This window comes from Berghia stephanieae, chromosome 4, assembly GCF_034508935.2.
Source record: "Berghia stephanieae isolate SIO BIC M18660-M18661 chromosome 4, UCSD_Bste_1.3, whole genome shotgun sequence".
NCBI lineage: Eukaryota > Metazoa > Mollusca > Gastropoda > Nudibranchia > Aeolidiidae > Berghia > Berghia stephanieae.
Window position 1 is genome coordinate 60,247,159 of NC_088363.1, and position 15,000 is coordinate 60,262,158.

The following is a 15,000-nucleotide window of genomic DNA, read 5'->3' on the forward strand; positions in this document are numbered from 1 at the left end:
AATTTGAAACCCACATTGTTTGAATCAGCTCACTAATTAATTCCTGAGCCTTGAGATGGTGACGCAACTATTACATACAAGACCTTGCAGTCGAGACGCAGGGCTTTTGGGTTACACAACCACTATTTACCCATCGGTCAGCGGTACTCTTTGATGTATACAACACTCACCGCCTTTACGCAAAGCCGCCTGCCCATAAATCAAGAGATGGTCTCCTAACTGTTCACAAGCGAACTGTCAAACGAGCAATCGATGATTGGATAAGATCTCAAGATCTCATATAATAAGGTAAGTTTTGGAGAGGTGATATCCCCCCACCCGTCATCGGACAGAACTTTCATTGCGTTATATCATATGAGCTCCGCCTCCTCTTTCTATTCGGGAGTGACGAGATTAGACGAGAGGACGCGAGAAAAAAAATGGTCACGTGTTGGGCAAGTCGTTCGTTAGGCGAGCTTCGGTGTCTAACTATAACTCCGTATTTCCATCAAGATTTCGTGTGTGTGTGTGTGTGTGTGTGTGTGTGTGTGTGTGCGCGCGCGCGAGTGTTTGTATGCACTAGGCATGTTTGATGAGGTAAGCAAGCGCATCATTCAATCACTGACCCACTGAAAATGATGGTTCCACGCTCCCCTCTCTCGCTGATCGTGTCGTTCGTTAACGAATGCTACTCGCTGACCGATACTGCTAAGTTTTGACATCTTGGCTGCCAGTGCTTACCTCGCGTGTCGCGTGGCACCACACTGGGTGAATAATTGACCCCCACCCCCAATACACACACACGCACACAAACACACACACCCAAAAATGTGTTTCCCCTACTATGTACTACTACAGACTAGGCTACTACTACTATGTAATATTACTCGTAACGAAAAATAAGAAAAGAAAAGAAGCTAGGCTAAAAATATTTAAATCGCCCTTGTCTGTTGTTTTGCTTTACTTCGTTCGAAGTCCTAGGCTGGGGCAGGAAATGCTCGTTATTTCCGAGTTGACCTCTTTTTCATACTCGCTACTTTCATGCTAATTTTATTGACTCAAATAAGAGGAAAAAACGGGGATTTAAATTTTACTCGCTATTTCCGAGTACGTTACTTTCATGTTCTACTGTATTATCTTCAAAATATGTTAACTTCTTGTTTATCAACATCATAATTTGTCAGAGTGCCAAACGTCATTTGGAAAACGATATAACCAAGTGAAAAAAAATGCCACTTCTTGCTTTACTTGTCAATATAATGTGTGAAAAGATTATCGATGGTTAGTTAGTATGTCGACGGAGGTCAGTGTGACATTGCCTGTGTAGCAATGGGATTTTTTCATTGACATTTTACTGAGAAACACAACACATTCAACATGTACGAATAAAACCTCTAAATTTGTCGTTATCATGTGCATTTTTCTCAAGGAATAAATATAAAGCAGACACCTCACCAATGTATTGCAAAACTGCATACTATGCCCTTCGTAAAAAATCGTTTTACATGTATAACATAAATAACTAAGAAAAGCTAATCCGAATTAAAGAGTACAGTCAAATTGGCAGATTTCTGTAAACAACTCAAACGGGGACCAGCACACCAAGATAGATCGGTTGTTTGTTTGTTTTGTTTTTTCAAGTCCATAGATATGGAACTTAGATTTATCCAGATTGCTATATAACGTTAAAAAACAAGAAGTATTGTCCGCTACTCTTTGGATAGGGTACTATGAACTACTACTAGTTCATCGCAAATACTTCACACCAGATCAAAGACCAGCTAACCAATAACTAATGGATAGGCCGAGCTGTTAATAAATTCTTCTGAATCCAGAACCGGCACTGAACACTTTGCTTGATCATTGATAGTCGACTGCTCTGCTAATCGGGCTAAAGGAATACATAATAAGTAAAATATAATGAAATAAGGATTCGACTTCATATGAATAGTACCTATGTATTATGGTCTTCTGTGGGACAAATGTTTCGTAGTAAGTATGGCGGAATCCATTGTAAAAAAATGTTCATTTTTACAGCCACGAGCAAGGCCACAAATATTAATTCTTATGTCAACACGCAAGGCTTTTTATTCAGGAATGTATAAGATAAATAATGCGATAAAAATAATACAAATCACAGAGACACTAAAAGTAAATTCCTAGATCAACCCCCCCCCCCCCCCCCCCCCATCCCTCATTACTCCAGCGACCCTAAACAAGAGGGTAAATTTTTTCGTTTGTATTTAAGGTGAACCTGAGAACTCATGTCATTTTTTTAACGGAAAGGAGTCCTAACGTGGATTATTAATGACAAACGCGAAACATCAAACGTACCTCCACAAAATCGTGGTGACCAAATTTGAAATAACTTTCACTTTACAAAACCATCAACACACGGCCTGCAATGGAACACTTAATTAGTGACTAAATGAATTTTGTTCGCTGCGAATGAGAGCAAAATGACCGGAGTTTCTTACAATCCCGCAAAAAGAGGTGAAAATCCTACATGATGTAAAAAGAGTGTTGTTTTAAATAATTTACGGGTAATCTGAGTTAGGAGAACATGGTTCATAATTCTAGGCTCGATCTTTTAAACTTTTTATGAATGGTAGGTTGGTTGGTTGCTTTGGTTTGTTATTCAGGCACACCTCCAGCCTTTGTGACTTTTATGACGATGGCAGTATAACTAATTAGCCCTTACCAACAATCGAATCTTTACACTGAAGATAGACACATTTGGTAGAGTTGATTTCGCTGGCAATGAAGTGCCGCCATGTTCGATCCCAGTCATGCCGGCACCGAGACCATTACGAGTGAAATCGACGAGAGAAAGGTGACCTATTGTCCCGTGCTTTTCACCTTTTGGACAGAACGCTAGTCTACCGTAAAAGACTTTTCACCAGACCTTTCAGGTCCAGCTACCTAATCATCGCTATTGATAGAGGGGTGAGAACCTATATCTCGATTGAAACCATTTGTTAGTGAGGCGGGTGCTCTTTTACTAAGCTGGACTCGAATCTATGTCCTGCTAGTGTTAGAGGAATGTCTCGTCCATAGAGCCTTCTTGCACCTAAGGGAAGATTTCAATTTTTATTTTTAATGCCTTGACATTTCGTTGTTTTACGAGCGAGACTAAAAATTCGAAAGTATCCATTTTATACGTTTTCTCATTGTCAAAATGAAGAAGAATAAATCCAAACGGTTTTGACTGAATTAGACCCTTCTTGTAAAGATTCGACCCTATCCTTGATACTGTGCGGTCGCAGTAGCAACCTAAATCAGCTTGGATCTCTCGAGCCCAGTAAGGATGAACGGTTTACCGCAACATCAAATACGTTATGCAACACCTTGTCGGGGGCTTTCATGCGAATCCTTAATCACTTGAACGATTTTAAAACAATCTCTTTGTAAAATCCGATCTATGATATGAGAGAATCTTACCCGATAAAACTAGATTTTATTACATATCTAGATAAAACATCATAGAAAATACAAGTTCACCTCAGTCAAAATCACAATGGGCGAAGCAGAAGAAAAAAAAGACGTCATATCAACCAATAACATCTCTATTATAAGCGTATCGGCACTTAATGATTAAATTATCGCTGTTATTATTCCAATCTTTGTCGTCATCATCACTATGCCAGCCAGCCAAACCACCACTGTTATCCTCCCCTTCTCCTCTTCCTCCTCCCCCTCTTCTTAATCATTTTCCATTACCATCATTCTCTTCGAGATTCAAATATTTCAGAAAACGAAGATTCATTAAAACTTTTACATCCGGCACTTCCGCTAAAACTCTTATTATCATCAAGGATACCGTAGTTATCGTCATCATTATCATCAACAGTCTCTCTCATCTACAAACAATTAATCCCAGAATAGATTATTTAATTTGAGCACACCTGCGTCAAAATATTTAATGTTTCACTCTCCAATAAAGAAGTATCACACAAATAACGTAAAAATCACTACACAACGTTTGTGAAAAAGCACGATTTTCCTGTTCTAAACATTAAATACTGATAAAAACCAAGATGAACAACAATGGAAGGAAAAGGGGGGGGGGGGGGGGGGGGGGCGGGGGGTACCACACACACACACACATTATATATATAATATATATATATATATATATATATATATATATATATATATATATACATATATATATATATATACATACATACAAAAAATGGCACAAAATATCCACTCTAGTAGCAGTCATAATATAACAATAAAAGCACAATTCACTTAAATTCCGTTCAACAGTTTCATGGCACTTGAAAGCGGTTATAGATAAGCCTTTTACATCACCTTCCTGTCGATAAAGTATGAACATCGATAAATGAATGTTGGTGAAGATTTTGATCTATTATTATTTTATAATTCAACGCTTGAACTGCGGTGTATTCGGTTTTCGCGTGATTGAAAAGGTATAGCTACCCCATCACAATCATTGATGATCACGCTATAACAGGAAACAGGAAGACGATAAAAATTACACTATTATATTTTCACGTTTATAATGGATTGTTTTGTAACAGGCCCTTTTGGGCACACACAGCAATGCAAATGTCTAAATATAATATATAAGTATTACCTAAAAAAAAAAAATACATAAATAAATAAAACGCAAGCGCCGGTCATGTTTGAACGCTTCTCGGCATGTTCTGGAACATTTGTGTTTTCAATTATTACAGGGCACCCAAACAATTCAATTTGCCTTCAGGGGTAAGGGAAGGATGTAAATTTGAATGTGAAAATATATATTACATGTTGTTTGAAGTCGCATCTTCATTTAACGCTTCCGTTGGATGTTGTTTTGATTTCTAGGGGTCTATGGTTCGAACTCTTCTGTCCTCCACGAGCATGTGTATGAATGACTGACTGACTGACTGACTGACTGACTGACTTGTCTGTCTGTCTGTCTGTCTGTCTGTCTGTCTGTCTCTCTGTCTGTCTGTATGTATGTATGTATGTATGTATGTATGTATATATATATATATATATATATATATATATATATATATATATATATATATATGCGTGTGTGTATGTGTGTGTGTGTGTGTGTGTGTGAGAGAGAGAGAGAGAGAGAGAGAGAGAGAGAGAGAGAGAGAGAGAGAGAGAGAGAGAGAGAGAGAGAGAGAGTTATTTTGACTAGCGCATGCCAAGTATTTAGGTAAAAGTCATGTAGGAAAGCGTACCTGTCTTTATCAACCCTCTAAAGCATCAAATCATTGCATCATGTTAAGGGCAACCACGTGATTCCTAATTATCAGTATCAGGGTCTAATCATAGAACTTTATCATTATTTTGGCGCCGTCTAAGAGAGAGAGAGAGAGAGAGAGAGAGAGAGAGAGAGAGAGAGAGAGAGAGAGAGAGAGAGAGAGAGAGAGAGAGAGAGAGAGAGAGAGAGAGAGAGAGAGAGAGAGAGAGAGAGAGAGATCTTTGCACTATCTATTTAGAGGATGTCACCCAGTAAAAAACACGGATGTAAAGCATGTGGTGGAGAACAGCAGATGCTGAATGGTAGACGTAAACAACGGACATGCTGTCTGTTAACAATATTCAATATGAGAAGGCTTCCCAAGTGCAAAATTAGGTTCTCTAAACAGTTGGTATAAGTAAACGACATGAGAAAAAGTACAAAACAGTAGGGACACGTTCTCTACAAATCAATGTTAAGTTAAATTCAACCTTTCCGAAAGTAAAAAGTTGAAACCAAGCATTACTGTAAGATAACAATCTGAAAAGCTGTGTACTAATAGTATCAGTATCAGAGTACGCGAAAGGGGGGGGGGGGGGGGGGGGAAGAATTAAAAAAAAAAAAAACAGCTTGGTGGTCGGACATCAGATCCCTTGATTAACTCACTCAATCTTAGCGATTTTTGCTACTTTTCAAAACTGGGAAAAATGTATAAAAATGAGTATGCACATAGATAGTTTTATCCAACTACCATTAACATGCAAAAACTAAAAACATTATCTTTGATACTACGCCTATAATTTGTCTCAGAAAAAATGTAATAAATAGGAATGGGATAAAAGTAACCCGGGTAAACTACGGATGTAGTCGGTGTTAGGGTTGAGTGAGTTAAAAAAAATAATCTTGCTTTCTCTGGTTGTTTCATAGATTCCTTCTCAGATCTTCAACTCTTGAGGAACAGCAGGAACCGCTGTGCTCAACAGCAAATGATGATATTATTATAATCAGCAGGATAAAAATAATGAAGTCTACGGACCCGCGCATAGAAATATAAGTCTGCTAAAACACACACAACACTAACACTAACAGTCCAATTTGAATGCAGAACATACCAAAATATAAAATCAAATCAAAACATGAAAAAGAAGGCACCGAGTATTGCGACCGTAATACGAGTAGCCACCTGGTGTGACAATAATATAAACGGACATTGTCCTTTGATCTACTTTCTTGATCTAAATCTACCGTGTTACGGGGATGAGACGGCACAATTTCCAAAGGTTGAATAATGTGAAGCAAAGCAGTTTATAATACACAGCTTCTTCATAATATTCAACTTTTTGAAGGTAAGAAAACAACTTTGTGTTGTTGAACTTGTTATCGTTGGTATGGCTACTGTTTTGTTTGTTTTGTTTTATTTTTAAAATTTTAGTTTTGGTTTTTTGGGTTTGTTTTTTTTAAAATGTAATCTTATATAAAAATTAAAATTGTCAAATACGACATGTAAACCAAAAACAAAAAAAAAAAAAAACCAATAAAAAAACCCACTGTGTTAAACTGTCAACCATATCATCAGATTGATCTTGTTGATTGTTTTGAGCATTGAAAATGAAATCATTAAGTTCAATATGAAAGCTAAAAAATTAGGAGTTTATTTTGATCCAAAGTTGTCCACAGATACCCATAATCTATGTATGACATTATATTATAATAATATCACAAGAAAATGGAAAAAATGAATCAATTAGCCAAGTACCTCCACATCCATTCAAATCAAAGACTCAAATATCATCTTTTATTTTTGCACGGTTAGACTACTGCAACTCCATTTCTATAATCTCGCTAATGTTTGATAATAAATAAGTAGAATCCAGCACGTTCAGAACCAGGCAACAAAAAGTCTTTAAAGAAAAATTTTAAGAAATTTGATCGAATTTGTGGTACAAATACTTTTACAATACAACTCCTTTTCATTTTTCAGATTTATTTGTGAAATATGTGTCAGCCCATATTCTTAAATCTGCAGAGCAACCCCCCCCCCCCCCCCCCCCAAACACACATACAGACCGAAAAAGGATATTAAATGCTATGCAAATAGGTCTTAGAATCCGCTTCCTATCGAGAATAGAAACGAATGTAAATATTACAGAGGTTACTTTTAAAAAGATCTTCAAAAGCGATTTAATCAAAAGATTATTTAAATATGCAGTAGGCTATGCGAAATGAATATCTGTATCTTCTTATTGTGCAATATCTATATATTCATAATAATGCTGTATGCACATTCGTGTGTGTGTGTGTGTGTGTGTGTGTGTGTGTGTGTGTGCGTGTGTAAGTGAATAGTGTGTGATTAACGTTGTAAAGCATGTTTTATTATGCTAATTGTGAGTTATAGGTACTATTGACGTAAATAAGTATTACTAGACTCGTTAACTGGTTCTCTAGATAGATGTAATTGGGCTGAGACTTTGAGCTGATTTATTAGGGAACAAGCGCTTAACAAACATTTATTTTCATCATCATCATCATCATCACCATTATCATCACCATCATCATCATCATCACCAGCAGTAGTAGTAGTAGTAGTAGTAGTAGTAGTAGTAGTAGTAGTAGTAGTAGTAATAAAGTAATAGTGATGGTAGGAGTAGCTTATCATTAAAATCAAGTATCCTCACTATTAAACCAAAAAAAAAAAAATGATGATCTATTCAAAAGATCGGGTTTAATTGGAACGAAATCGAAGACCACGCTCATATTGAACGGTGTCAATAAAAATTATATTCAACTTTTCTCACACTAACACTAACATCCTAAATGGTCTAACTCTCCTCGAAATGAATATATTATAACATAATATATCTAATCTGGAGCGCGCACTATGTTATCACTCCATTGAGGGCATATTTTACCTTATCAACACGGCTGAATCTCTCCGAACCTGGTCAAGAAACAACCATGAAATATACTAAAGCATCGCAATGAAATAATTCTAAAATTAATTGCGATACGTATTTAATCACTGAAAATATAAATGTAATGGTGTAGTCTTGATAGCACGCATCGTCACCAAAAAACCCGTACTTCCACTTCCATAAACGAATGGCACAAAAATGAAATTACACGAAAATGCGAAGTGTTTGTTGATCAGTTCAAGGCTTGAGGCAGTAATTCCCATTAAGTTCACTGGGCAAAGAGCGTTATGACAGTCTGTCAACATTGTTTCAATGGGATGTGTCTCACTCAAATCACTCAAGTACATTCTCTGTGTCAGTACTTCATATTCGACATTATACTATGCGATATGAAATAAACACAAACTTATAATAATTACGACTTACTATAACTATGTTTGAGGTTCTCCTAATATTATTATTCTCTATTCCGTTCAATCATCAGCACTAGAACAGTTAATGGCAATGATAAGTGACGAGTGATATGACTCTCTCTCTCTCTCTCTCTCTCTCTCTCTCTCTCTCTCTCTCTCTCTCTCGAGAGAGAGAGAGAGAGAGAGAGAGAGAGAGAGAGAGAAAATAAATAAATAAAAAAATATAAAAAATGCAAACACACACACACAAACAAAAACATACACAACCACACACACACACACACACACACACACACACACACACACGACAAACAACATCATTTTCACCACAAAATAACTGTTGTATGTAATTGATACTCCAAACAGTCGAGCAGGTAATAACAAAAGTATGTGAGGCGTTAGGTGATGTTGTGTATACAATAACCAAACATGTCTGTCATTGTTATTCCTCTCACAAAATTTTATGACAAGAGGGAGGAGCGTAATTAATTCGTCCAAAAACAAATCGACACGCTGGTACTTACATATCATAATTAACGAATAATTGGTGTGGTATAAAGTGCCAGATAAATTGATGATTATAATCTTTTTGGGATTCACAGAAGAAAAAAAATACCGATCAGTGCTACAGTGCTTAAAATCAAGGGACCTAGTTTTATCAATTTCGGGTACAGGCATTTTTCGGATTAAACAGAGAAGCTGAAATCAGAAGATTATTGAAATTGAGGCCTTTTGCGCATTTGAAGACCAAGAGGGAAAAATAGCATTTGTCCTTTTTTATACATATCAGCAGGACAAAGTGGAATTACATAGATGGAATATTTATATTGTTTTCTGTTCACCTTTTCTTTCATATCACAATTTAATCACTACGGTACCCACAGTCCAGAAGGCTTAATTTAGGCCAACCAAGAAATAGTTACAATCCAAACATAATGATATTGTGAATTGTGGATAAACAGTGATGTAAGATCGTCCCAAGTAGTCTAAACTTAAGGCTGCTCGGTAACTGGGTTATCTATATTGGAAGAGACTGAGACTGAGAGCTAGCACACACTACTCGTCTCCATAATATTTACAGGGAGACCAGTAACGTAATTTAGTCGGGCCATTCCCGGAGTGGCTGTTAAACAATGAACTTAGTCAAATTCACTAAAGGTTAGAGAGAGAAAAAAAACAAAAAACAAAAACGACCAACGTCCATTATCTTTTATCTACACATCACATTGTCAATCTGCCTAAATCACTATCCTTTCATAAAGAAAGCCTCACGTGGATTAAAAACCTTGTAATTTCCATGTTACTGAAATTTTAATCTTAATCTTAACTGGAGTTGACCTTGAGTAATATTGTTGAAAAAAAACAACAACAAAAAAGACAAAAAGGGCACAGTACATCATATCATGATAAGATTTGATTTTGTATTTTCAAGTATGGGATGTGGCAGATAATGTGGATCATCTTTTCTGTCACTATCATAAACTATCTTGGATGGGTCAATACAAAATGCATTGTCTTCAAATAGTATTTAAAAATTCAAAATACACACCAAGATTACATTAATGCAAGATGTATCTGTTTTGAGAATTTGGAGATTTGCCTAAGATAGTGGTTCATACACAATACATACGCACTGACACAACTTTAGCGAGGAGGTGAGTTGGAAGGGGAAATAAATAATGATTATCAGCTATTGCAGGGAGATAAAACAGACCGTCTCCACTAATTGCAGAAAGATACAACAGACTGTTTCCCTTTTGGCTAAGGAGCCCTACTCAAACACAAATAATAATTTTACTTTGATTAAATGACAGGGACAGAAAGCCATGAAGAAGAGAATAAATAATAAACATTATAGGAGGCCCCGATAGCTCAGTTGGTAGAGCACTCGCCTCACAAGTACATATAGGAACCAATACAGACCCCAGATATTTTTTTCTTTCTTTCTGATCTACTGTCCACTCAGCCATAATTGGATAGTTGGATCTATTAAATCTGGTGGAAAGTGCTTTGCGATAGACCAGCGTCCTATTAAAAGGGTAGCACAAAATTGTTACACTACATGAACCAGGATAAACTCTGACTCCATGAGCCTCATGGCTCTTAAGGAACTACTTTTTTTTTGTAATATGGATACAAGATATCAGTAGTGGAACTTCCAGCTAACAAGAGGAAGTCGATGGACTCACACCCTCTGACACAAGTGGTGATCGTGTTAATAGTAGTAGTCGTCTATGATGGGTGAAAAATCATCCATGTATTACAAGTTTTTATTTGCTATCTTTGCTTTTGAAACATATATATCAATCCAGATGGTGTGAGTTTCTCCAGACTACATTGGTGATTTCTATGCATATCAAAGAGAAAACTTAAAACAATTTTAATTAATCTATTTCTGTTCTCACTTTCCGCAAAGTAAGAGTCTAATCTTTCTGCTACAGGATGTCCAGCATTGCTTAATTGTCATACTATGTGTCTATTTGAATTTGGTATCAAATTTACGGTAAAAGACTTGCTTACAATACACTGATTGAAACAAATTGCAACAAATAGAAAGCTGATACAGCTTTAAACACAGCCTGGTTGCATCTTATATATGGATGCAAATGTGTACTGAATGTTGTACAGTGCATTTTTGCTCTCATTTGTCAGCCCATTACCAGTGGAATCGCCTTATAGATTTATAAAGAGTCCCCTAAAGTGACCTCCCCTATCCATTGCTGCAGAAAGATTAAATCAGGGATGGTCAATCATAAATTAAAACTGAATGATAACAAAACTAAACTTCTTTTGATTGCATCAGACCCAGCAACATGTCTTCTATCACTTTCAATGAAACTAAAATCCCCGTTACAGCTAAAGCTAACAAATTGGGTAATGTCCTGGAAAAAACGACTGCCAATGGACCGGTAGATTAATCAAATTGTAAAAACTATCAACTCTGAAATTTGATGTTTCTCAAAATGAAATCTTTTCTTCCTAATGACGCCATAAAAACTGTTCTGGCATAACTGGGTTTATAGCAACTCTTTGTTTATGGGCCTTCCAGATATAAAGATAAACAAACTCAAGAGAGTTCAAAACAATGTGGACAGGCTGGTGTTGGGAAAATCAAAATGGGATAAGTGTGTTACAAAATGTTGCAAACACTTCACATGCTCCTGTTAGGGCTGAGGATAAAATACAAAATTGCCCTCTTGTGTTTTAATCACTTTGAAGTAACTGTCCCGACTTATATTAATGATTTGATTGCCCCTTACTCACCCTGTAAGGTGCTAAGATCTCAGGATTGTAAGCTATTGATCACAAGAAGCCTACTGTTTGGAACTTACTACCTCCATCAGTGTGGTCCATTTCAAGTCTTGAGATTTTCAAGAAGAACCTCAAGACCGATCTTATCTCAAAGTATTTACTCTGATGTTTTTTAAATCCTCACAGTAAGTGCGAGTAAATTTGTCTCTTTGTAGTGTATTTGTTGCATTGTGTACATATTAGACAGCTGTGTTTATCTTTATTTTTATATCAAAGGCTCAGAGATTTCGGTGGTAAATGCTATTATAAGAAGTAGTTATTTTTATTATTATTTATCATTATGATGATGATGATGATGATGATGATGATGATGATGATGATGATGATGATGATGATGATGATGATGATGATGATGATATTAAACAAACCTTACCTTAATCAAAATCCTCCTTCTCACAATCCACATATACAACTTAGAAGTGAAATCCTTTTATTGATGATCTTCATCTTGGTAAGCAAACTTATCAATACAGAAATTTTGCATATCTATGTGGTGAAAGCAACACTATATAGTAAATAAAAGTTGCTCAATTCTCTTAATATTTTTACTGGCAACCATTCTCAAGAAAAAAACAGCTGCATTTCGAAATCATGATAATTGAGCAAATATATTAGATTCTAGAGTGCTTTAAACCATCAATTGCATTACAATCATCTCACAAAATTGCAATAATACTTCAATTAAGAAATAATGGAAACAGACAAGGCATCGTATAAAGTGTGAAAAATTGAGGTAGGTTCGGGAAGTCATGCTAATACTTTAATAACATCTAAATAAAAAGAAGACTAATAATGCCTGTTTACCATGCATTGTTATCCAACTTTTCAGGGATTGTTTCATACTTTTTATTTTTTTTAATTGTTACTGCTCAAAAAAATCAGTACCATTTTTTTTATACATAGTTTTAATAATTCTCATAAACAGGTAAACAAAAGCAATCAGATCTTTTTACTTGAGAAGTGAGGAGCGGGGGGGGGGGGGGGGGGGGGGGGAGGGGGGGGGGGGGGGGGGGGTGTATCCCCTCACACAGCCTGCAAACTACACTACATTCCTGTCCCATCCACGAATGTAGTTTTCCTGACTACATTCAGTTTTAAAAAGAAAGCCTCTGCGATTTGAAAAGAATACTTTCTTTTAAAATCTATCAGGCAAATAACACCATCTGAGACACATGTGAATTGAGACTGTTACAAACCTTTTAATCTTATATGTCTTCATACTAGTAGTGTGAAGTATCACTTGATCAGCCTAATACTAATAGTCAACAATTACCATCAACATAACTGAAATGCTACCTTAAAAAACATTTTAATTTTAGAGGCATCTGCTTTCTCTTAACTCTTTAAGATTCAACCCAACAAAAAATGACATGGCCAAACATCCATAGACGGGGTAGTCCAGACTGGACTCAGTAAGTAAAAGAAGGAAATGACAGGCCTGTCAGTACTGCTTGTTGTTTTCAGCTTTGATTTTTATCAATTTGCTGATGTTGTAGAAGTTGCGATTTGGATCCTATTTTGTTTGCGGAAATAATGCATTGATATTGCACATTGTTTGGTAAAAATCACACAAAAATTACGACTTTGGAGATCAAAAATGACTTTGATGACAGTTATTCGGTGTCAAGTTTATTGTACTGAAGAGATAGGAACTTCAGAATTATTTTTTCTGATGCGAAATTATTACATCGTATTATTCAGCACTGAGATAAATGTTTGGTAAATATATATAATACCCTCTTCTTAGTCTTAGATCAACCACTACTATCTACTCTCGTAGAATAGTGAGTCAAGCATTTTTAAGTCTTTGACCAATGACAAGCTCTCTAGTCGTTCGTCCAAAACAAAGACACAACTGGTCGGCCGTCATGGTATTACACAACTGTTATGTAAAAATATTGACACCTTTCTGAGTCAGCCTAAGAGCTGATACCGTAACACGCCTAACAGGCAATGCTGTATTTAGAAGCTCTATGATTTTTGTGATTTTTTAATAATTTAAACTGTGTTTTATCATTGGCATTCTATATGGACTTGTTTGTGATACTCTGGAGTACACCATTTTGTTGAAATTGTAGATTTTCATCAAATATTTAAAAAGGTATAGTATTAAGACATTAGAATGAAGAAATTTTAAGGCAACAAATAATTTCAAATATATCTTATTTGTGAAATCCATCCAGAATGGTCTAGTCAGAAATTTTTCTTTTCATCTTCTTTCTTTTCTTTTCTTTTTTTTTTTTTAGAGAGTGAAAGAGAACGGGGCAAAGGGGGGGGGGGGGGGTGTTGATGCATCTTTAAATCTGACGCTTTTAAAGGTAGTACAATTTTTTAATGATCTAAATTGATCGACAGTAATCGTTGGCTATCTAAATTGATTAAATTGACACGAAGTGGCACTTCAATCTAACCACTCAGTATAACAACAACTCTATACTCTAGATACTCATTTGGCACTCCAATGATATTGGCTGCGACCCGATTTTGGGGGATCTTATATGACATGACATAAGATTTATTTAAAATGATTATTAACGATGAATGATGTCTCGTTCATTTCATTTTATTCAGGAGGAATTCCAACTAGAGTAGAGTGTCAACAATCGAAAAATTCTATTGGCTAATTTTATATTAATATTGGCTTTGACTTTGACTTTGATAAATGACAACTAGAGAGCTGAGCCGGTGTTACCAATACTTAGCTTCTATAACCAGGACAAATCATTCGTTTGGACAGAAAAATAAATAAAAACTTACCGCTTACCGTCAAAAGCAGTTTAGATTTGAAGATGCATTTGTTTTCTATCAAAAAACATTCGGTAATGGACAATCCTTGATGAATTTCAAAAGTTGTGTTGAAATTATATCCTAATTGTTTTCATGTTTAATTCCTCGCGAAATCGTGTGGGCCCCGTTTCTGTTATCAAGGTTCCGCCTAGCCAGGCAGGGTTGCCAGATCATTTTTGAGTAAGAGACCAAACTAGCTATAGCAAGAAGCCAGATTCCTCGGCAGGAGCCCAAATACCACCAAACCCACCTTAGCCTCGCGAAAACTCTTTAGATTTGTTAAACAATTTAGATAGGATAAGGAAAATTCGTATATATAGAAGCATTAGCAAATGCAATCTGTGGCGTTAGCACGTGTTGCATTTAGATATTTAGATTGCCAAAT

The 15,000-nt window shown here is 36.0% G+C and overlaps 1 protein-coding gene across 6 annotated transcripts in view; it reads right to left on the reverse strand.

Moving 5' to 3' along the window:
- LOC144970939 (uncharacterized) overlaps positions 1-15,000 on the reverse strand; it is a 52,506-nt gene that overhangs the window by 36,333 nt on the left and 1,173 nt on the right. For 2 of the 6 annotated variants that reach the window (XM_078911142.1, XM_078911139.1), the window contains exon 2: positions 12,202-12,314. The exons of 2 other annotated variants lie outside the window; for them this stretch is intronic. The gene's annotated coding sequence lies outside the window, so the exon portion shown is untranslated. Of the gene's footprint in view, positions 1-4,169; positions 4,334-12,201; positions 12,315-15,000 lie in introns of those variants that run through there. 2 more of the 6 variants (XM_078911141.1, XM_078911140.1) reach the window with 2 other exon arrangements.